Genomic DNA, 25,751 nt, shown 5'->3' on the forward strand with positions numbered 1-25,751 from the left:
ATTATTTGTATTGTACAGTATTCAACATAAAAGAAATAGAGACCTCTACTGGTTGACATTAGTTATCACATCTATGAAAGATTGCAGCCTGAGACATGCCTATTCTTAATTGTGTGTAATTAGCCCCTTTGAATGTTGGACATATTTTCAAGTAAATATGGACACCAACGATTTTTCTTATCACAGTGTCTGCCACATGGGATGGACTGTAGTTCCTACCATCTGCCGCTTATTGCAGAAATCTGACATTGTAGTGCAAATGTTTTGAAGAATACAAAGTTACAGAAAAAGCAGTACAGATAATCCTCCAGTTACAACAGTTTACTTAGCGACTGTTCCAAGTTATGACATAACACCCCCCACCCCCACCCCCACCCCGGTACTTATGACACAGTCCTGAAGTTATGAATGTTGCAGCACCACAATAGTCATTCACCTTTATGAATGACCACAGAGGCACTGCAATATTTGCCCTGCTTATTTCCTCTGCCCTCCACCCCCCGCTAGGTCTTTAGAGGCACTAGGCCTGTGGATACTCAACTTGCAAAGATCTAGTGAACGTTCGTTTTTTTGGGCTGCTTTGGTGTTTCAGGCCTTCAGTGCATTTGCAGAGAATGGAGCCCTAAAGTACCACATGATCGCATGGTACTTTAGGCCTCTGTTCTCTTCAAACGGAGGCCTGGACAAGATCTGAGGCAAAAGGCTTTGCAAATGGAGGAAAGACCTGAAGCATCAAAGCATTCCTTCCATTGCAAAGCTTTTTGCCATGTTTGCAAAAGCCTTTACTGTTTTGAATGGAGACCAAGAGGGGCATATGCATCCTCCAGGCCTCCGTTCTCATCAGCAAAGGATTTTGCAAAGATGACGGAGCCTATAGGTACGCAATCTCTTGTTCCTGTAGGCTTCAGTAAATCTTTACTCAAGGCGAAATCACAACAGAGAGGCTGGAGAGGAGACAGCTCCTTTGACCATCAAGATCTACGTAAGGTAAGTGACCTGGTAGGGCAGGATGGGGCGGGGGGGAGAAAGCATGAGATGTCTCAGTGAGTTGGGGGAGGCCTTAGGTGATAACAAGTACTTGGCCCCAGAGGTGGGTTTCATCAGGTTCTGACCAGTTCTGGAGAACTGGTAATAGAAATTTTGAGTAGTTTGGAGAACCCGTAGTAAAAATTCTGACCGGCCCCACCCCCATCTATTCTCTGCCTCCCAATTCCCAGCGGATCGGGAGGAAATGGCGATTTTACAGTATCCTTCCCCTGGAGTGGGGTGGGAATGGAGATTTTACAGTATCCTTCCCCTGCCATGCCCACCAAGCCATGCCCACCAAGCCATGCCACACCCACCAAGCCACACCCAGAGAACCGGTAGTAAAAAATTTTGAAACCCACCACTGCTTGGCCCCCCCATGGCCTTCCCTACCCTGAGATACCTTATGCATTTAACGGACCGCACATTCTATTAGCGAATGCACGGACAAAAGAATCACATTCAAGTTACATGATTCACTCCTATGAATCCTAGGGTTATGAAAGTAATTGGCAGGTTCCATTACATTTGTAACTCAAGGATTATCTGTAGTTGCTTATTAGCCATGAAAGAAATAGTGAAATCACAGAGGCCATACCTTTATAAAGCTAACTAGAATTAAAAATAGTTTCAAAAAAATTGTTTGGGAAAATGATAATATATTTAAGAAGTCGGAGAAGTACTTCCCAAAAACATTTCAAACAAATGTTTCTTTTATATTATATTTATGTTCTTTTAAAATTATAAATCACACAAAGTCAATCAAAATGGACAGAGAAGAATTTTTTAAAAATCTAATCATCTTCAAGGAATTTACCACTGTAAATTGGAATGAAATAACTACTAATTTAATTTAATTTAAATTACTTGATTTGCACATCACCCAGCTCCAACCAAGTTTGAATGGTATTCAATAAAACAACAAGACAACACAAACAGAATACAACAATCGTAAAAGAATAAAAAAGTAATCAACAAAAAATAGGGGCATATTGAGGAACCACATTCATACACATGCCCCACGGGCCACAATTACACAATCCCAAAGCCTAGGGGAACAGACCTTTCTTTAAGCTTTTCTAGAATGCCAACAGTGTGGAAGTCGCATGCTTATCAAGAAAAATCTTATTCCAGGGACATAACTAGAGGGGGAGAGACTATAATTTGAAATGATTGAAGATCTCCAAATTTATTTTTTAAAAATAGAAAGAACTACTAAATGTCACCTGAAAAAAATTGAATGACCATTAAATGGCAGGGCTTTTCTGTAACTCTTTGCTCCCCTCTAGATGTCATTTGGATTTCTGCACCCTCTATCTCATAGCATACTTCATATTAATTAAAATGTGATAGTGTTTCCCAATTTTTTAGGTCTACAATCTACAATATAGATTATAAATGTGTAATCTGAGGTTGACCATTGTTTATCTCTTTATTTTATCCAGTTTATATATTGCGCTGCTTGTGTATGTTATTCTATGTAGCCATTTATTACTTGCTTTGAATCTTTAATGTTTCTAGTACCTATTGATATTTCATTTTCTTTTCCTCTCCTTTTTCTCGTCATCAATTTTTCAAGATCATTTAGTTTGCAGACTCTATACTTTTGATTGTACCATTATTGTTTACTTTGTAATAATATCTATTCTTTGCTTTTTTTTAAATATCCAGGTTTAATTATTTGTCAAGTTATTTTATCTCTTTTTGACATTGGATTCAAGATTGCACAACAAAATTGAATTAAACATGCACAATTCTCAACAGTTAAAATCCCATTCATATGATTGAAAATTAATAGCATTAATTCATATTCTAGAATTGCAGGTATTCCGAATTTTCAGGCTGTTTTCATCAAAATGCACTAAAACAAACATCTTTTAAAAAAAATTTCTTATTTGCTTTCCAATGTACACCAGGATACTGAAATGTGAAACTAAGCAGACTGAATCAATTGATGACACTGGAACAGTGTCAAAGAATCTGTCTTGAAAGTGTCTGGCCAGTAAATCTGTTGGACAATTTAATTGGAATAATTGATAAAATCCATGTACGTTAGGAGTAAATAAATAAAATTACCCTATACAAATCAAGTTAAGATTTAGATTAGAAATTTCTGGGTCAACTCTGTTTTATGCAAATTGCATTACTGGTACGATCCCTTGATTTGGAATTTCTTTATCAGCAGTATATTTATTTCACTTATATGTCAAAAGCTTTTAAACTTAATTGCTGCAGCATGGATTTTTCTGCCCTATACAGTAGAAGCACTTTTACTTATGACATTTTTGACTGCCCTTCCATCCAGAGGTTATATACATATATGTATAAAACTCTAGTTTTAACTGTAATTTTCCACTAAATAAGCATATTAATTTATTATTATACTCATTGTAGTAATGGCAACCTAAAAGTGTTAGCACTAGGTTCAAACAACATGCTAAATCATATTTTGTTAATATGGTTTACTGAATAGTAAGGTCTGGGATTACAAAATATTAAATCATAAATCATGATTGACAAAGTACAACTATTTATTTATATGATATGCTAAAACCAAACATACTAGGTTATAATGTGATCTGTCAATCCAGCTATTGGATCAAATAGGGCAATTCTAAAGATAGAATCATATTATAGCTTTATTGTGTTTAAATTTGCAAACTTGCAAACTTGCTAAATGAGTCTCATGGTACAGCAGAGATTTAAAACAGTAAGCAAGATATTTAAAATCTAATTCTACATTCATCTTTATCAACATAATCTGCAGCTAGATAGTGGAAAGGTCAGAAGAGACATTCCTTAATTTCTCAGGTTGTAAAGGAGACAGGAATAATTGGATTATCAGGCCCCATTTCAGTCAGGTTTCATATGCGTACAGTATATGGGACCAAAACTGCATTGGTTGCACTCATGGATAATCTTAGGTAGGAGCAAGGTGGAGGTAGTGCATTTGTCCTTGCTTTTCTTTCTTTTTTTTTTATTTAAAAAGGTTTTTATTTTATGATCAAACAAGTATACAATATAAGCAATCATTCAAACTATCATCAGAAAAAAAAAATTAAATCCATAATCCATCTCTAAACTCAATCTTCAACCCCTCCTCACCACCCCCACCCCCGACTTCCCAGAACAAAAACAGGGCATAGATTTCACCAAACATTCACTAAAATAAACTAGCTAACTGCAAGATTTAATAGTTCCCAAGACCCCTTAACTCCCCTTTTACAATTTCATCAACCTCCCTTTTTATAAACTCAAAGTAGCATATAATCCAATAACTCTAAGTGTTTTAAAACCATTAACAAATATTAAGCATTCAAACCTTAAGAAATCTCTTAATATATCAATAAGGTATTCAATTCATTTACATAAACATTTTCCCCCCTCCAACTTTTCTCAAAATTTAGATATTTTGAAATCTTATAACAAAAAGTAAACCTTAAATATTCAATAGTTAAATTTCTACATTTCCCCCCTTCGTTGTTTCTCCCTCCAACTTTTAAAATTTTAAAACATAAACATCAGCATTTTAATCAACCATTAATACATAAACTAGAAAATCAAAAAAGATTAATCTTACATTCTTACTCTCGAATATTTTAAAAATCTTAAAACAAAAAATAAACCTTAATTAATCATAATCTGTACGTTTACCCTCTCACTTTTTTCTCCCTCCCACTTTTAACTCCTAAAACATAATAATTTTTATCCATTATCATTATTTAAGTTTCTACATTTTTTAAAAACATAATCATTTTAATTAACCATTAATGCATCATATTTAAAAATCAATATTTAAATTTATACATTTTCCCCCTCAGTAGTTAGAACACCTAAAACATAATCATTTTTAACCATTAATAGAACAACTGCAAAACCAAAAAGAAAGGTTAATCTTCCATTCTTGCTTTCTTTTTATATTTTTTCCAGTCTTTCTGCATCCCTCCTACTTCTATTTTGAGGAGGTTTTAATTTTAATTTGAGGTTGATGTAACTGCAAAGATTGTCCCCTTTTTGAGAAAATTTCCTCTGATTTAGAGCCCCCATATCGCCTCTTCTTGCTTATATAGATCAGTTCATTCCTTCGTCTGTAAAACCAAAGATTGTCCAGAGTTTGTGAAAAAAAGTTCAGTTGTTTCTTTTCTATTAAATGTATAAATACCACTGGCAAATCTCCTTCATCTTCTAAAACTTCGGAAGTCTGATCATTTACTACTTTCTTCCAAAACAAGTCATAATTTTGAAAGATTCTGTTGATTTTTTCAAAAAGAGCAGAGAATAAGCTTGAAAATTCTTGAGAAAATTCTTGAGAACCAACCAGTTCCACCTTCTCTGCTTCACTCAAAATGTCTCCTGGATTGTCATCACGCTCCGTACTTGCTTTTGTCTGCTCCATCATTTCTGTTGCTATGCCTTTGAGAATTGCTATTTGATTACTTATAGCTGCAGTATGATTATTCATGGCTTCTTTTATAAATTCTGTAAATTCTGCATTAGAATCCTTATAGTTCTGTAAATCAGACAACTGTATCATTTCTGACACCTCCAAATAGCTTCCAGCACTTTCAAAATTTCCTTTCTTGGAAGCCATTTTATTTTAAAAAGATTTTCTTTCTTTCCACAACCATAAAGTCATAAAGTCACAGCCATCCTCTTGAACAACTTTCAGCAATTTCTTTATAAATCACCAAAAGAAATAATTTTTTCCCAAACAGCTCTTTAGAATCTAATCCAGCAACTTAAAGCCAGTCTCTGAGCACGAGTCTATTAGCAGACACTTTCCTTTCTAGCTTTCATTTTTAAAATTGCAACAAAAATGCCATCTTTACTTCCAGCTCAGAAAATTCAATTAGAAACATTGTATCCCCGGAGTTAAGCATTATACTTGCAAAAAGCTTGTCCTCCTGCTTCTGTTCCGCCTGCTTTTTTGAAATCATTTAATCTTCTATTTGACAGCAGAAATTGGATGCGACGCCTAGCTCTGTAAAAAACAGAGTCCCCCCGGATCCGGAGCTTCAGCGGGCTGAACAGGGAGCTCTCGCCCTCCGAACCCCTGGAATTAATCCAGGGGTTTTCGGGGAGCTCTACCCTCACCCACCAGCTCTCCTCCCCTTCTTTTCCCGAAGGGGAGATTTTCAAGCCGTTTGACAGCTGATTAGCGCTGTCAGAAGGGCTCAACGGAATCGCGGGGGCAGCGGTCTAAAAAGACCGTCCATGGCGCCGCGGAGCCAACCCGGAAGTCCCTGTCCTTGCTTTTCTTGACCTCTTAGTGGTTTGACTGAAAAAAGGATGTCAATATGACATCCTTTTTGACTGACTTAGGGAGTTGGGGGTGGGTGGCATATTCTTATGCTGGTTCATCTCCTTCCTCCAAGGCCAGTCCCAGTCAATTTTAATAGGGAGTGAGAGATCCAGCTCACTGTCCTGTTTTGCAGGGTGCCACAGGGCTTGGTGTTTTTCCCCTCTCCTTTTTAATCTCTACGTAAGACCACTGGGCGAGATCATCTATAACCATGGGATGAGGTATCACCAGTGTGATGATCCTATACAGCCAGCTATATAGTATATCTCTGTCCAGGGTGAAGTGAATGATGCAGTGGATATTTGCTCTTGGTGAGGCTGTGAGAGCCCGAATAGAGAAAAATAGACTTCAGAGGAACCCTGGTAATAGGGAGTGGCTGTGTATGGGTCCCTCTGTATCCAGGAGTTTATCATCTTTGGTCTTAGATGGGATTGCACTCTCCTAGACAGATACAATGTGCAATTTGGTGTTCCTCTTGGCTCACAACTCTTGCTTGAAGAGCAATTGGCAGCCGTGGCTAAGAGGGCCTTTCCCCTACTTTGTGTTTTGTGAGTTACATCCTTTCCTTTACAGAGAGGCCCTCTGCTTGGCTATTCATGCCCTGGTCATCTCCCAATTGGACTATTGCAATGTATTCTACCATATTTCCCCGAAAATAAGATCCAGTCTTATATATATATTTTGCCACCAAATAAGGTACCAGGTTTTATTTTCGGGAAAATATAGTAGAATACATTGCAATAGTCCAATTACTGACTCACCTTGCAGCGGTAGCATTGACAGCCCCACCCAGCAGAAGCTTGCTGCCAACTCACTTCTTCTGTGGCCGCTTGCCACTGCTCACGCACGTCGCCTCTGGCCTCCATTTCACCATCAGAGGCCTTCTGGAAAGGCCTCTTCAGCTGAGAAACAGGCTCTGGATTAATGTCTGCAGTGCCCCCGGCTTCCATTTTGCCATCAGAGCCCTTCCGGAAAGCCCTCTGCAGCTGATAAAAAAGCTCTGCATCTATCCGGAGTGTCTTGTTGCCCGTGGTGGGGTGACGCACACGAGCGGCGGCAAATGGCCATAGAAGAAATGGGCCTACAAGGCAAGGCAGGTGTCGGGGTGTGCATGGCCTGGTAAGTAGCGCAGTTCTACCTCCCATCCCCACACTAGCTTAATTTTTACCAGTGCGCCTCAGCCCACCCCATGCATCCTGGAGAGGGCAGGGTCTTAAGTAGGACATATTTGGGGGGATAGGACTTATATTGGGCGCACATATAAAAAATCAAGCTAGGACTTACTTTCGGGATAAGTCATATTTTTGGGAAACACGGTACATGGAGCTACTATGAAACATATCTGGAAGCTTCAGCTGGTGCAAAGTGTGGCTTTGCAAGCCATATTGGGTGCCCAAAGAAGGGCACATATAACACATCTGCTCTATAAACTGCACTGGGTACCAGTTTGCTTTATGGTGTTGGTTATGACCTATAAAGTCCTTTATGGCATAGGGCTAGCCTACCTTTGGAACTGGCTTTGTCCTATCACATCTGCCCATCCCACCCAAACAGGCAGGGAAGGTATGTTGCAGATCTAGTCAGTCAAAGAATTCTGACTGGCAGGGTCTAGGAAGAGAGCCTTCTCTGCCAATGCTCCCACCCTATAGAATATTCTTCTCCTGGAGTTGAGGTTGGCTCCCACTCTCCTGGCCTTCTGAAAAAAGGTAAAAAATGACTTTGTAGCCTTGCTTGAGGAGCCCAAAGGAGTATGCAATTAAGGGTTGGTGCCATCAGAACCCTTCCTTGGCCTTTATCAACCAATTTTTAACAGGGTTAAATAGCCTCCTTGAACTTTTTCTTGCCTCTTTGAAATTTCTTACAATTTTATAATCTTTTAAAATTTAAATTTTAACAACATTTTAATTCTCGTATACTGCTTTATACTTTGATACTGTACTTGTACACCACCAGAGCTCCTCTTTGAGAAAGATGGATGGTCCAGAAATGTAAAATATAAATATAGATAAATAAATAAATAATTGTATCTTCAGACTGGCAAGATTCTGTTAACGTTGCCTTACAATAAAGTAGAACAGCTCATTTGCTTGTTTCCTGTCTGGTCTACCTGGTAAGGCTGACCATACACACCCACCCACCCACCCACCCACACACACACACACACACACACACACAAATAATTTTTAAAATTCCCCTCCCTTAAAATGGCAAAATGGGTCCCTCCAAAGGTCAAAAAATTCAAAGGCAGGATGGATAAGAATAAAATGGATCTATTTTATTCCCAAAGTAATACATGTTCAAAAAAATATAAACAAACCAATTTAGGAAACAATAATAAAAATTTACAGTAATTGACTCTTATGTTTCTTTCTCACAATATTTCTGGAAATTCATTGCATCAGAATTTTTTTTTTATTGAAAAAGTTTTTCAAATACAAATTTCCCCCCCGCTTTTCCCCCCCTCCTCCCTAACCCCCTCCCCCTCCCCTCCCCCTGTGGCTTCTTCAAAATAAAACCCAAATTCATAACAGATTATATAATACTTTACCATTCCCTTGCTCCATCCCCCTTGCTGACCCTTGCTTTCTAATAATATTATTATATCCCCCTTATACTATACATTTCAAAATAACATTCTACTATAACATTATATAATAACTCCTAATTTAGCATAATAATATTATTATACCTCCCAGTTTAGCAATTTCTGCTCATAATCTACCCTTTTCTCCCCCCCATACATATATCTCTTAAATCAAATCTTTTATGTATATTAATATAACATTTCAAAGCAACCTTCCACTATAAGACTATATAATAATTCCTAATTTAACATTGATTCAACTCATAGTCTGCCCATTTCCTCCACCCCCATAGATATATCTCTTAACTCAAATCTTTTACATATATTCATATCTAAACATAATATCCCTTTTTTTAAACTAAACAATCAATAAGCTAACCTATCTCCACCCACTTTCCTACAGGATTACCATACTTAATAATTCTTAATATCTTTATTCTTCTGCCCACACCACTAAAAAGTATTCCCTTATGTAAATAAAATCCTCTTAAAATGACTTTAAGCTTGTAATCCATATGATATCTTCTGTAATGTCTTTCAGCTGGATTGTTAACTCCATCACCCATGTTAGGGTAACATCACATCCTAATTCCAACAGTATGTTCAGTATCTTCAATTACCATCTGCCCCCATCAATAGCAAATATCTTCTAAAAAAAAACCAAACAACCACCCGAGTGACTTTATATTTGTATTCCATATAGTATCTATAGTAGTGTCTTTCATCTAAATTATTAATTCCAACCACCGTAATAGGGTAACAATCAGATCATCTGCGTGCCCCAATCCCATAACTCTCTTGCCTTGTAGCTCAGCATAAACGTAGCGCATTTGTCAAAGAATCCAAAAAAAGATAGTTCCAATCCATTCAGTTTAAGGCCCTTTTCACATCCCAAAAGTACAGCACTGCAGAGGTCTGTCACTCTCCTCAAGATAATATAAACCAATACTTTGCCTCAGCTACATTTTCATATATTCAATCATCTCTTAGATATCTGGCATTACACTGTTGTTTAGTTTAAAAGTTTTTGTTTTTGTGAGACCTGCTTCTTCTTTTCTTGACTTTTTGTGGGTTAGATCTCCATCCTGATTTCCTTTCTATAAATTGTATATCAACTGTTTGGTTTTCATGCTGATCTATAACTTGATTTTGTTGGTTTTGCTTTTGTGGCTTAAATCTCCATTCTGGTTCTATGAGTTGTATATTGCTGGTCTGTAACTTAATAAGTCATCACATTAGAATCCAGAGCCGCCTCTCTTGTATTTATAAATAGTCCAGCTGAGACCTCTGAAGGAGAATCCAGAAGCGGCTCATCTACAAAAACCTCTGTAACTTGTTGTTTTTCCATTACTTCCACCTCCTTCTGCTTATCCTGAATTTCTATCTCTGGTTGATTTTGCTTTTTAAGAACCTTGTAGTAAAATTCTTCCGCTTTTTCAACAGTATTTAGTTGATATCTTTCTCCTTGATACCTCAATATTATGCCAACTGGAATGTCCCACCTGAATGAGATGTTTTGTTTCTTTAGCTCAGCCACCAAAAATCCAAATTTCTTTCTATCTTTTAACATCTTGGGCGGCAACTCTTTATATATCCAGATCTTTCTTCCATACAATTGTAGAGTAGAATTAAAGGATTTCTGCACAATATCATTTCTTATTTCTTTATCTGTAAAGCATCTCTAGGCAATTGCCTTTGCTTTGCAATCCAAGAATTTATTCTATAGGCCTTGTCAATCTTACAAGATACCTCCTCAGGGTGAACCTTTAAAATCCCGGCCAGAACTTGAGCAGATATTTTTCTTAAATCATCTCTATTATTTTCCTGTAACCTTCTCATTCTGACCGCAAATTCCGTGAGCCTGTATTGCATCATTGTAATTTCTTTTTCAATCCCTTGCTTTATATCTTCTGCATTGTAAGTCTTGTGACCAGCTTCCTTTTTAGACTTTACTTCTAAACTATTGTCTTGAATATTTATCAAATCATTTTCAATTCTTTGTATTTTATTGTCCAAATTATAAATCTTATTATCAACTTCCTCCATTTTAGACTCTAATAACTTGATATTTGTATCCATCTTTATAACTATTTCTGAAAAAGCATTAGTCACTGTTACAATCTTTCGTTGCAAATTATCATACTTTAGTTGTATCAATTCTTTAATTTCCTGCCTAAATTTTTCAAGTTTCTGGTTCACAGTCTCATGATATCTTGCCATTTCCTCCAGGACAAATTCTTTTAAATTAAAGCCATTCTTCTGAGTCTGTGAGCTCGAAACTTGTTCACATAATTGTGAATGGGGGAACACCCCCCCCCCGCTGCTTGTTTGTCAGGCTTTATTAGTTTTAACGCCATCCTGCCACACAAACAAACTCTTTTTAAAGAAAGAAAACTTCTCCCCAAACAAGATCAAGTACAAATCTCCAAGAAAAAAGAAACTTAAAATAGATATTTTTCTTCTAGATTCTAGCCAGCACTGTTTATTCCGCTACTTTGTAGCTTGTTACGGAAGGACTTTTGCTTTCGGCTTTCTTCTTCTTCTCAAGCCTCAGCAGTCGCCATTTTAAACTTTTTTTTCCTTCACTTAAAAACGCTTGTAAAATCGTTAAAACTACTTGCGATTTAGGGTCCCAAGTCCAAATCTTGTCCTCTTTAATTAAACCATCTGTTGATTTTCATTAAAAGGCTTGGTCACGTCGCCTAGCTCTGCAAAAGGCAGAGGTCTCCTGAAGCCCGGAGCAGCGGCGAAGGAAATAGGGAGCCTCATCCTGCTTCGTCCCCAAGAGTAAAAAACTCTGGGGACTTCGCAGAGGGCTCTACCTGCCCTCGCCTGCTCTATCTCACATTTCCTTATGGAAATGGAGTTTTTCGAGCCACCTTTCAGCTGTGAAGGCGGCTCTTTATGGGCGACGGGGCTGGCGGTCCCAAGGGACCGTCTGACAGCGACGGAGACCAAACCGGAAGCCAGAAATTTTGATCTAGGGCACACGGCCTTGCAATGAATACCTGTATCGTATATATCCAGTGGTAGGATTCAAATTTTTTAACAACCCGTTCTGTGGGCATGGCTTGGTGGGCATGGCTTGGTGGTCATGTGACTGGGTGGGCATGGCCAACTCGACATCACTCACGTCGAGGGGCGTCTCACCCAGCCCCTTCCCCTCCTTGTCACACCTGGGCTCAATGTATCTATAGTTCTGTAAAAATGTTGTTCACCTTTTTTTGACTTTATTATCTGCCTCTACATACTATAGAAGTACTTTCATGGACCACTGAAAGGAGAAAATGGCTCACCTGCTTTCCCCAAGAGTGTGATACACAGGTCAAAAAACAGGCTTTTGAGGGGCTGCTACAAAGAAGGGTGGGCAATATATTTTCCAAAGAAGCACAAGGCAAAAAAAGAAGCAATAGATGGAAACTGAACAAAGAGAGAAGCAACCTAAAACAGTGAGAACAATTAACTAGTGGAACTACTTGTCCCCAGACATTCTGGATGCTTGATCACCGGAAGTTTTTAAGAAAAGACTGAACAGCCATTTCTCTGAAATGGTATAGGGTCCCCCCCAAAGTCCCTTCTAAGTGTTATTCTAACATCTTTCCCAGGCCCTCCACTCAGACTTTGGCATCCTCAGTTTTCCTGCCTGAGCAGGGGGTTGGACTAGAAGACCTCCAAAGTCCCTTTTTACTCTGTTATTCCATTATTCCTGAGAAACACACACACACACACACAATTTAAGCAAATTCTCTTGTTTTGGAGACTTTAGAATCAGAAGGTACCTTGGAGGTCTTATAGTTCAACCTTCTGCTCAAGGCAGAAGACCTCATACATATGCAAGTTTGCAGACATCCCGGCTTTGGCTGCAAGAACTTAGTCAGGCTTCCCCGGCACACACTTCCTCCTCCCACCACCCCATGCAAGGCAGGAGGCCCAAGAGAAAGCGCCTGGTCTGGGCACACAGCCCTCCATGATGGAGCACTTTCCGGGGAGCAAAGCAAGACCTTACTGATCTATCCCGAAGGTGAGCTCCAGAGTGGCAGAAGCGGTGGCAGAAGGAGAGCTCCAGAGCGGTGGCAGCAGCCTCCGGGTGGGCGGCCCTCAGGGGAGGAATTTTCTCTCAGGACTCCCATCCATCAAGATGTTGCTTGATCTTGCGGCCACTTTTGTGGCCCTTGTTGGTGCTGGTCATGTCTTGGGCACTCAGGGAGTTGCTCCACGTACTCTCTGGGTTGGCAGCTGTTTCTCTCCACTGCTGCTCTTGCTGGGAAAGTGTCTTGCACAACACAGCGAAATGTAGTAGCTGTGAGCTGCTGCTTTCCTCTAAGTCCCATCTGGAAAGTGCTGCGGCAGAGAGAAGCAGCCAAGTTGAATGCTGTTTCTCTCTGCCACAGAGCTTTCTGGATGGGACTTAGAGGAAAGCGGCAGCTCACAATTGCTAAATTTCGCTGTGCTGCACAAGATGCTTTCCCAGCAAGAGCAGAGGTGGAGAGAAAACACGTGACCTGGAGAACACGTGGAGTGGCTCCCGAGACAATGGCTGATCTGGCTACTTCTCTCCATCGCAGCGCTTTATGGATGGGACAGTAAGGTAAGAACCTTACCCAAACCACTTCAGCCCACCTGCACCAGTCCCTCCCTCCCTGCCCCCCACCCATGCTGTCCCCCCTGCAGCCCTGCGGCCGAGCATAGCAGGCTGCAGGCCAGGTAAATTGCTTCAGCCCAGGGGGAAGGTGTAGTTTGAGGCCAGGGCAGGGTTCTCTAGGCAAGTGTGGGCAGCGAGCGTAGATTTCTCGGGGGAATGCATTCAACCGCCTCAGGGGTGAGATGTAAGTAAAACAGAAACTATGGAGTGGTGAAGGCTTAGATTGGGAGCAAGGAAGCTGGAGAGCAGCTGGGCCATGGGCGCCACATTGTCTAAGCTAGGGTCTAGGCCGGGAAAGCAGACAAGCCAGTGAGGGAACCAGATAGGGCCTAGGCGAACTGCAACAGCTGGGGAGTCAGGAATGCAGGCAAGGGAGCGGCTAGGCTGGGGCACCATGTGGGAAGGCAGGCAAACTGGCTGGTCCACAGAGACTGTGTAGTCAACGCAATAGATGGGGCTGGCTGCACACTGAGGCAATCTGACCAGGGTAGGCTGTTGCCGGCAGCCAGGCGGGTGCAGGTCGACCACCCTTCCCAGCCTTGCTTCCCTGAGGGGGCACCTGGCTGTACTTACCTGTTCTGCTGCTGGAGCAGTCAGGAACAGCCCAAGACAGGCGTTCAGGAGCACGCCAAGATGAACAGGAGTCCGCCGTGTTGTAAGCTGCAGCAAAGGTAGGCAAGCAGGCTGGGCTGCGTGGCCATGTGGTCGAGGCAAGGGAGCCAAAAAGCAGCTGCAGCTATGCCACGGTATGACTCTAAGGCACCAGCCAAGGCATGCGAGGCCAACAAGTAGTGGCTGGGCGGGACGGAGTGGGGCCAGCCAGCAATTTAACAACTGGGTTGGCCGAAGTGGTGTGAACTGGTTGAATCCCATTACTGTATATATCTATAATGAAACAAATATCAGAAATAAATTATTGAGGCTCAGAAAGCAAGCAAGCAGACAAATACAATGAATACACCGTTTCATTGTCAGGAAGTAGAGATTTTCACTTTCTTTCAAATATGTTACTCTATCTTTGTTAGAAAATGAGATTCAAAAGAACAGAGGCTTTTGTATTCATATGACTCTGCATTCCAGATATGCAGTTCCCTTTTAATAAAAATATTTGACCGGTCATTGTTATGCTGTTGCTGTTTAGCAGCTTGCTTCCAATATTGCATTACAAAAATTACATATTTCGTATAACCAGGTCTGTCTCTTACTTAATCATCCTAAACTATATACAAATCTTTAAAATAGACAGGTCCATAAATCAAATGCATTTTTCATTCGGATCTTATTCTAAGCTAGGCAGATTCTTATTTAAATTGCCACATGAATAAATTTAATAAACATTATTCACTTACATCATCTCAACTTTAAATCTTGTTTTGACTGAGGTCATAAGTGAAATCAATATTGAGGGCAAAACTAGCAGCTGTAACAACTGTAATAGCTCATCAAATTATATTAAAGGGCTCAAATAACATTAAAAATGAGGAAGAATTGAATTACTTTATTCAAGCATGTTATGATGAATCAAACAAATAAAGGCTTTAAGCAGAAAACCTGGATATGCACATACTAAATTTATCACGTTACACTTTAATTATGGATTCAAGACATCAGCTAGCTACACAATGAATAATATGTTTACAGTGAACATTCAAAATTTGGCAAATGTTGACATGTACAGTGTAAATGCAGACAGTCCAGAACAGATTTTTGTAAATGTCTGACAATAGAAAGTTATTTTTCTAATTTTCAAAATATGAATGTTGTTATACAATTTGCACCTAGTATACTGAAGTGACAATATATTCTGCAAGAATATTCCCATACACAAACAATTCAGCTATAGGCATAACCTGTTTTATCTGTAGATTTATAATAATTATTTTCCTTTAACTACAGTATCTCATTTTGTACCTGAGACTGTGGAGGCAGCCAATTAAGGACAATACTGTTCAATCACGTGTTGACATCAGAATTCAGTGTAAGAATGCAGATTTAGCTATGAAATAACCCCAAAGCATTGCTTTCATTTGAATAGTAATATTAAATGGACAGGAGCCACACCAAGAATAGTGTACTTGCTCACACATTAGGTTGAATACCTATAAAAAAAAAAGATGTGTTTTTATAGAGATGATAAAACAAATGGTGAAAAAATATTTCAGTTACGCTCTTATTGAAAATTATATTCAGGGTTTCATAAATAAAATGTACAATTTTAGAATCTTGATAATATCATAGATGTTTGCTATTACCTTAAACAAAAAAAGTGCATATTTACACTGTAAAAATTGAAAAAAAATTATATACTTTTGTAGCTTTTTGTCTTTAATATTGTAATTAAAAGATTAGTTTTGTTTGAATATGCAGACAAATGGGTGAATATATCATTTCGTACTATGACCAACCCTGCAAAAATAGAAATCTCTCTCCATGGTATTTAGAGACCACAGAAGTATTCAAAATCAGAAAGCTAGTGGATTGTGGAAGGAAATGGATTTCAGACTTAATTTTTAGCCACAGATAAAGTGAGGTGAGAGAGGTGGCACAAGTCTCTAAACTTTGATTTTAAACAAATAGGTTAATAGAAGAAGTTTAAAATAGAATGGCTATTTATGCATTGCTGAAAATAACATTTTAATTTAATTAATTTAAATTTAATTCAGTACCAAGTTCAAAATCAGTGCAAATCAAAGTGACAGTAAAATTATATAGCTTTGCTGATGTTTCATAGAACCATAAGATTGAAAGGGACCTTGGAGGTGTTCTACTCCAAACCCACCTTCAAGGCAGGAATCCTTATACCATCTCAGACAAATGGTTGTATAATCTTTTCTTAAAACCTCTGGGGACAGATAACCACAACTCTGGGAGGCAAGCTGTCCTACTGCTTAATAGTTCTCACTGTAAGGAAATTCCTCCTTATTTCCAGTTGGATCTCATTCTGCCAAGCTTCTGCCAATTGCTTCTTGTCTTATTAGGTGCTATGGACCAGAAGTGGGATTCAGCAGGTTCTGACCAGTTCTGAAGAACCGGTAGCAGAAATTTTTAGGAGTTCGGAGAACCCGTAAATACAACCTCTGACTGGCCCCTCCCCCATCTATTCTCTGCCTCCCGAGTCCCAACTGATTGGGAGGGAATGGGGATTTTGCAGTATCCTTCCCCTGGAGTGGGGTGGGAATGGAGATTTTACAGTATTCTTTCCCTGCCACACCCACCAAGCCACACCCACAAAACCGGTAGTAAAAATTTTTGAAACCCACCACTGCTATGGAGAATAAGTCAATGTCTTCCTCCCCATGAAAGGTCTTCAAGTATTGGAATATTGCTATCCCATCTCCTCAGAGTTCTCTTTTTAAGCTAAAAGTATCTATGGTATTTAATATCTGAATTCTTTCAGTAGTGCCCATCTCTTCAGTCACCCAGTTTCAAGGTTAATATGCATAAATGACTGTGAGCGCTCCGTGTTTCTTCAGGAAAGGATGCAACTGGTAGTTGTTTAGTCAAAATTACCAACAGGCACTTTCATTTGCAGATGCTCAGCCATGAGTAGGAGTCAAGTCAGAGACTGTCTGGACAATTATACAGTATACATAGTATTATTGATTGAATTTGTATAACATGCCACGCTAAAATGTGGCTTGTACCTTGGGATTTGACATGAATCCAGCCATTGTAGCTTATAATGGCTTATCTCCCAACACATTATATGGCCCTAACCATTTGTGCCAAATCCAACAAATCATGATTAAGCACAGCATGGTTTAGCACAGTACGTACATTCAAGTACTAAATGCTGATGCATGTGAAGCTCTTTTTTTCCTTGAGCCTTCCACTGAGATATGTTAACAATAGCAGAATTAGTGTCCTCTAATCTAAAAATTTCCAGTGAGGTAGATCTAATGATGGAAATGAATGGAAAGCAAAGCATAAGGAATCAGGTTTACACCTCCTTATTTTGCAAGACTATAATGGCAATTTTCTCTCATGAGATTTACTCTTTGTGGTCTTCATCTTATAAATTTCCTATTCATACAGGTAATGTGAAACTTGAAAGGAATTTTGGGGAATGAGGAAGTTTTCTCAAATTCATTCTTCTAGCCTCAATACAACTTGAGAAGTTATTCATTCCACCACCCCACCTTTTTAGATAGGATTGGAGTTAGGCTTTTAAAAAAGCTTAAGAATCGGAAGTATCCTAGCATAATTTCTTTACAATTTGTTTATAGCGGCTTTTTATTTATTCATTTAATTCATTAATTATTTATTAAATTTATGTATCTGTCCATCTCACACTTGGGATGCACACATAATTAAAAACAAAGCCAAACGACCAACAATTAAACAATTAAAATAATACAACACAAGTTAAAACATTTAAAAAAAACATAGTTAACAGAGACAGAAGAATGTACGATATTCTAAACTTACACACAGCTTAACAGGCTCCAGAGCTCCATGGGATCACCAGGCCCAATGGCAGAATCAAGTTTTAAAGGCCAATAGAATTGAGGCCAATCTTACTTCAGGGTTGAGGGGGGATGATACCAGATGCTGCAATGGTTTTAAATGTGAAAATGGATCATAACTCACTTTTTTCAGTGCCATTCCAGAGGGTAAACACTACAACAGAAAAACTTTTATTATTCTTTATATAAAATATTTTTTATAGTATTTTATTGTTTTATCTTGGAAAATCACCTTAATTTTATTCGGAACAACAAAACAAACTCAGTGATTTGCACTGCAGATTTGTGAAATATCAAGTGACTAAAATTAAATGTATAAGGCATGTTTGACTGCAGGAAAATATTTTTAGGTAATCTAGCTAATCCTAGTTGATATTGTCTCTTTTGAATGGGGCATTGAATGATTATGATTACAGGAAACTTATCTGGAAATTGTTGAGAAAAAAACCCCAAATTTGAATATTTCCTATCATTTGTAATTGAGCTTTTTCTTTTTCCTCCTCCTCCCTTTAATTGTAGGGCTGTCTTTTTCCTGAAATATTGATTAATACCTGGGTTCCTAATCTTATGGCTATAGCCACCAATATATCCATAGCTACTTTCTTAAAGGTGTTTGAGCTAAATTGCCATAGGCTAACTGATTTTTAGATTTTTAAAATTAAAAGCCAAACATAAATGAAGGACTGTTCCCACTTGCATTTTATTGCAGCACTATATCACTCTGACAACCCTAATTGTCCAACTTGATGATGCAACATTGTCTTCATTGTGTCCACCTGGCTGTCACAGAGTCTTGTGGAGGCTCTGATAGCTGCCTGGAAGAGGAGGATGGCTGAAGCTTTGGACAGGATTGTGCCTGGTGCCTTCTCTTGGGCCATTGGTCCTATTACTTCCCATGGTTTTTGGAGCATTTGAGGGAGCTGGAAAGCATCAAGAGATGCCTAGAGCACTGCTGGAGAACAAGGAGGAACAAATTTGACCAAACAGGAGCTAAAACTTAAGGCCTACCTTCCGGAGGTATGAGTGACAAAATGCCAATACTTCTCCATTCTTATGGCATCCATAAGATATGCTTTTTAGAGTCACTCAGATGCTCCTCAGCCAGTCTCCCACCTTGCCTTTTTAGATGATCAAGAAGGTGGTGGCATTGTAACTCCAGAGCAACATGAGGAAACATCTGGATCCTTTTCAATCAGGTTTCAGGCCTGCATGTGGGACAAAAATAGCATTTGTTGCGCTTGTGGATGACCTCTGGCAGGAGTGGGATGGAGCTGGTGTGTCAACTTTGCTCTTCTTGACCTCTGGGTGGTTTTTGATACCATTCATCATGGTATCCTTTTGGGCTGACTTAGGGAGTTGGGAGTAAGTAGCACAGTTCTGTGCTGGTTACCTCCTTCCTCTGAGGCTGGTCCCAATTGATGTTGAGATCCAGCTCACTGGCCCTGCTTTGTGGAGTGTTTTTAACGTTTACTCAAAACCACTGGGTGAAATCATTAATTGCCATAGTATGAGGTATCATTAGTATGTTGATGATAGCAAGTTATACATTTTCATTCCAGGTGAAGTGAGTGATGCTGTAGTCATTCTTTTGTGGCTTCTGGAAAATGTGGGGCCCTGGATGGGGAACAACCGACTTCATCTGCACCCTGTAAGATGGAGTGATGGGGGCAGGTCCCTCTGCATCCGGGAGCTTATCAATTTTGGACTTGGATCTGCACTACCCCAGATGGAGCCAGTGTGTAATCTGAAGTCCTCCTGGAGTCATGGTAGCTGTACCCTTTGCTCAATTTTGTATTGTGTGTCATAATGCCATTGAATAGGCTATCGGTCATTTATGTCCAGGTTACTCCCATTTTGACTATTGCAATGTGCTCTACATGGGGATACTCTTGAAAAAGCTTCTGGAAGCTTCAGTTGGTACAGAATGCACCCGCATCAGCAATCTTGGACACTCAAAGAATGGTGCATGCAACACCTTTGCTGCATGAGCTGCACTGGGATCCAGTATGCTTCTGGGTCCAGTTAAAGGTGTTGGTTATGACCTTTAAAGCCCTACATAGGGCCAGGTTACCTACACAGATGTCTTTGTCCCATTACATCAGTCCTCCCACCTGGTCAGGCAGGCAAGATACATTATGGATCCTGTGAGCCAAAGAATTCTGACTAGCAGAGACTAACTTTCTCTGCTGTAGCTCCTGTCCTCTGGAACATTCTCCGTCCCCACCCTCCAAAAAATGAGGTCCTGTTTTTCTAGTCTTTCGGAAAGGTGTTAATGAATTAATTAAGTTTTAATATTTAATTTTAATAATCCTTCTCTCTTTTTAAATTTTATATACTATTTAAATGTTTTATTTGTGCACTACCCAGAATCCTTCTCTGAGAGATGGGTGGTTTCCAAATTTGACAAATAAATAAATAAGATCCCGGGGATAGAAAGAGGAAGGAAAGAGAAGCGTTTTCAATTTGTCCTGTAGTAAATGTGTATTTTATTAAAATTCATGCTCACCAAGGCAGCTATTTTTCAAATCAGTCCACTGATCCAAAAGTTTTGTGCAACTTTAGAGTAACATACTAGCTCATTTGAAGTAACAGTCTTCTTAGGAACCTGCAACCTGAATGCCTGTATTATTCAACCAAAACATAATGCATGCACAGCTATAGCAAATACTTTGATGTACTGAGTATTCGACTGTTGGCTCTTCCTCCTAGTGGTAGTAATCATAGGTAAAGTATTAAATATTTTACTGCTGTTTCTTTCCCCACAATATTCTACTAACTTACTAGAATTAATGGGAACTTAAGTCCTAAACTTCCAGAAAACTCCAGATATATCTGCTTCATATATATCTCCAAATATATCTTACTTAAGATAAAATTCAAGGATGAAGTCAAAACCCTTTCTGATTTAGCTGGAGTTATTTGGACTTTCTAGGGACCTCTCTGCATGCAGCATGAAAGCAAGAATTATCCCATTGTCTCCTTTTCAGAGACTGACTATCAGAAATTTTGAAACCTAGATGTTCCACAGAAGACTTTGGGGTAGTCCAAACTTCCATGATTTTAACCAGTCTCTATTTAGTCTACCTAAGTAGCATCAATTATCCATCAAAAGCTATGAGTTTTGTAAGGCCACTTCCATTATTTTGCTCCTTAATAATATTCATATTGACTACAGCAGGTGGCAGCATCTGACTGATCTTGACCAGTCTGAAAAATAAGACCGGTTGGACCTATTTGGTACTTAGTTGGGATCCATCTAGCATTTCCAGGGCTCCTCATTAGATATCCAAACATTTTAATAGTCATTTTTATATATAATTTTTGGTAGTAGCTAAATTCCATCCTAAATTGACTTTGGGCAGTTACATCAGTAATCTTCTACAGGCTTTAGAAAGAGAACCTGGTATCTTCCAGACACTATAACTCATTTTTCTCTTTCTCGACTGCACACTCTTCGAACTTTTCATCTGGTGGCCAGCATAAGGAGAAAATCTGATGAATATATTAAAATGTAATCACTAATCCTTGTAACAGCAAAAAAGTATACTACCATACATTTCAGCATTGTGTTCATTTTATGCGAGACGAGACAATACAATGCAGTCATGGTGGCTATGAGAAGAAAGACTGCACATTCACTGATATAAATCAGCCTGTTTTGAAGATTTTGTTTTTACTCGTGATTTGTATTAAAGGCACCTTTCTGAAATCTCTGAGATTGTTGCTTCTTTGGTTGGCAAAAATGATGCTATCCTTTATATCTTAATGCAGAACAACATCTAGAAAGTTAATTTCCCCTGGTTTTCTTTTTTCTCTCACTAATCATCCCTGGCTGCCAGGAACAGCCATCCCTGGATCCGGCAATATTGGCCAACTACCGTCCTGTCTCCAACCTTTGCTTTATGGCAAAGGTTGTTGAGAGTGTGGTCGCACGACAGTTTCCACAATTCCTGGAGGAAACATCTTATCTAGATCCGTTCCAGTCGGGTTTCAGGTCTGGGCACAGCACGGAAACGGCATTGGTCGTGTTGGTTGATGATCTCTGGAGGGCTCGGGACAGGGGTTGCTCCTCTGTTCTGGTCCTGTTAGATCTCTCAGCGGCTTTTGATACCATCGACCATGGTATCATGCTGCACCGGCTGGAAGAGTTGGGGGTGGGAGGCACCGTGTTGTGGTGGTTCTCCTCCTTTCTCTCCGACCGGTCGCAGTTTGTGTTGGCAGGGGGGCAGAGGTCGACCTCGAGGCCTCTCATCTGTGGAGTGCCGCAGGGATCGGTCCTCTCGCCCCTTCTGTTCAACATTTATGTGAAGCCGCTGGGCGAGATCATCCGTGGCTTCGGGGTGAGATACCATCAGTACGCTAATGACACCCAGCTGTACATCTCCACCCTAGGCCACCCCAATGATGCCCTTGAAGTGATGTCCCAGTGCCTGGAGGCTGTGCGGATCTGGATGGGGAGGAACAGGCTCAAGCTCAACCCTTCCAAGACAGAGTGGCTGTGGCTCCCGGCATCCTGATATAGTCAGTTGACTCCATCACTGACTATTGGGGGTGAGTCTTTGGCCCCCACTGAAAGGGCTCACAATCTGGGAGTCCTCTTGGATATGCAGCTGTCCTTGGAGGAACATCTGACAGCTGTAACCAGGGGGACCATTTGTCAGGTTCGCCTGATTCGCCAGTTGCAGCCCTTTCTTGATCGGGATTCCTTATGCACAGTCACTCACGCCCTCGTCACCTCTCGCCTTGACTACTGCAACACTCTCTACATGGGGCTCCCCATGAAGAGTACCCGGAGGCTCCAGCTGGTCCAGAATGCAGCAGCGCGGGTAGTGATGGGAGCAACATGGCGCTCCCATGTAACACCACTCCTGCGCGAGCTGCACTGGCTCCCGGTGGTCTTCTGGGTGCGTTTCAAGGTGTTGGTCATCACCTTTAAAGCGCTCCATGGCATAGGGCCTAGCTATCTGCGAGACCGCCTGCTGCTACCGACGACCTCCCATCGACCCATGCGCTCCCACAGAGAGGGCCTCCTCAGGGTGCCATCAGCCAAACAATGTAGGCTGGTGACCCCCAGGGGAAGGGCCTTCTCTGTGGGGGCACCTACCCTCTGGAATCAGTTGCCTCCAGAGATAAGGAGAATCCATGACCTCAATGCCTTCTGTCGTGCCCTTAAAACCCATTTTTTCCAGCAAGCCAGGCTGGCTTGAGAAGAAATTTTTTAAATTGTTTTAATCGTTTTGTGATTTCTTAACTTCTGGGCCAAATTTATATATATTTTTAACTGTTTTTAATATTTGTATTTTATGTTCTTATTCTGGCTGTACACTGCCCTGAGTCCTCAGGGAGAAGGGCGGTATATAAATTGGAAATAAAATAAAAAAATAAAAAATAAAATAAACATACACACGACACAAACATTTCCTTAATGTGAGGTGGGACAAGTGTAGGCATGTGCCTTTAATTGCAGGTGTAACTATCTGTTAAGTTGCCCAACTAATGGATTCCAGGAACCTCTCAGATGGGCTACTTCTGAACACTGACATATCAAAGGAACGAAGGAAGAGTTGTGAAGAGCATAGGACCTTCTGCAACTTCTCTTTCTCCCTATATCCTTCTATGTCTCTGATTGGTCTATCAGACTAAAAGGTGCAAAAGAAGGATGTGGGGTGAAATGATGGCTATTATCAGTATTATTGATTGTACATCATCAATTTATGCTGGCAATGGCAATGTTGACAGCAAACAAACACAGCAAGAAATATATGAAAATATCCTAGGATTTGACAAAATAGAATAGGGATAGGCAAATTTTGCAACATCATCAAAATAATAAAACTAGTTTAAAGTATTGCTTCAGAGAAACTCAGATTGCCAGAAGCAGTGAAAAACTTGTGATGCGCTCACTGATGGCAGAAGTAACACCCAACCTGGTTAAAATAAAAAAGAACTGCAGACTCCTGTGGAACCTATGTAAGGCTTGACAAGTGCTTTGGAAAGACTCAGTCAGATATTATGCAAGCAAATTATTGTGAAAACCAGATGTTTGATCTTTCATGCAACCTAAACCACAATGGCCAGACAGAGGGCAAGTATACAGCAGCCTAAAGTTGCCAATAGCTCCCAATCCTGCTGCATCAGCAAATACTGTAGTGTTCATCATTGATGAAACATGCTGGACCATGCCCATGATACAAATTGTATTGAAGAGGAAATACTACTATAAAATTAGCACAGCTAAATAGGCTTTCAACTGCCTTAGTTATGAACTGGGGATTTTCTTGATGCTGACATCCAACACTGTTGCAGTGTCACCCCATTTCTTGAATGGCAGTGCTTGTGCCATTAAGGTGAGTCAACTTAAACCAGAATATCCAGTCAGCTGGTTACCAGAAGACAGAGGACGTTGATGCACACTCTAGGCTCTGTTTTATTCGGCAAACTTTTTCTGGGAGAGGGGAGCACTTGAAATATACTGTATAAGGACTCTGTTTCATCTACATTTGTGTGTGAATTGATACACACATTTTTGTGAAGGTCCATAGTAATTATGATGCATCTGCCCCATTGGCATCAATCAGCATCTGTTTTAAATCAGCATTCCAGTAGCTGTATCACTGATTCTCACAGAAAGTTACACCAGAGTATAATTCTCCACTAGCAACACAACTGATCTTCAATCTGTGGATTGGAAAATGCAAGAAATATTCTATCTGACCTAAGGTAGATCATATTAATGTCATTGTATTTACTTTGAAGAGGAAAAATGAGAGATAGAAGATCTAAGATAATTCATACCATTTTTCGGGCCTTTCCCCCAATAAGTACTTTTCACTCCTTCTTGAATCTCTATGGAGATTCTCAGTCATCCAGTGATGGTTGTCCCAAAGGTGCTTTTTTCAAAAGGCAACTGAATTTTGTTTTTCCTTAAAGATGTTTTGCTTCTCATCCAAGAAGCTTCAGAACTGAAGAAGCTTCTTGGATGAGAAGCAAAACGTCTTCAAGGAAAAACAAAGTTCAGTTGCCTTTTTTAAAAAGCACCTTTGAGTCCTTCTTGAGTCAGGAGAAAATTGATGAAATAACTCTTGATTCTAATCTGTCTTCATCCCAACCACTGCAATCTCTTTTCTTCCCTCCAAAATAAAAACTGATAAAATCGAGCAACATTTACATACTGTTAGTCTGCATTTGAGCGTTATTGGAATAAGGAAGGAAACACTGTTTTAACATGTACAACTAAAGACTCCCTGAGTCAGTTTTATTCTTCGAGAAAATGTCATAGAGACATAGAAGGAGAAGAAAAGATTGGTAGGGCAGGACAAGTTTGTATTGTGGTTAGGCAAATGGAGATGTAGCCTGTGTTAATCATCATAGCCTCTTACTTACAATGTATTTTGTGTTTATAGTGTCCCAAAAGGAGTTGTACAGTTAAAGAACACAACATTCTTTATAATCAGCTAAAAATAAATATTTTGAATCAAATTAAGGTGTATTGTCTTATTGGTATGTACTAAGCTCCTTTTGTCTTATTGGTATGTATTCAGACCTCTTAATATGGAAATATAATTCTGAGTTGGGTTGTATAAAAAATCCAATGATATCAGTGTTAGATTAGTTAAAAAAAACGCCAATATCAGTAGTACAGCAAATATTTAATTATAATCAAACAAAAGAGATATAATTCGAGAAAAGGAATGTTCAGGCCTCTGAATGCTTCAGAATTCTTCATTAGGC

General features: G+C 39.7%; 1 long non-coding RNA gene across 2 annotated transcripts; it reads left to right on the top strand.

Annotated features, from left to right (window-relative positions):
- The first annotated feature begins 503 nt into the window (after nucleotides 1-503).
- On the top strand, nucleotides 504-21,729 carry LOC117654892 (uncharacterized). 2 transcript variants are annotated; one of them, XR_009620924.2, is made up of 3 exons: nucleotides 504-987; nucleotides 18,730-19,037; nucleotides 19,580-21,729. It is a non-coding gene; the product is annotated as an uncharacterized LOC117654892 (long non-coding RNA). The 2 variants fall into 2 exon arrangements; XR_004588439.3 differs by lacking the exon at nucleotides 504-987 and having other exon boundaries at nucleotides 8,905-19,037.
- Nucleotides 21,730-25,751: the final 4,022 nt, after the last annotated feature.

The sequence above is a fragment of the Pantherophis guttatus genome, chromosome 4 (assembly GCF_059756535.1).
Source record: "Pantherophis guttatus breed Tessera chromosome 4, ASM5975653v1, whole genome shotgun sequence".
Taxonomy (NCBI): domain Eukaryota; kingdom Metazoa; phylum Chordata; class Lepidosauria; order Squamata; family Colubridae; genus Pantherophis; species Pantherophis guttatus.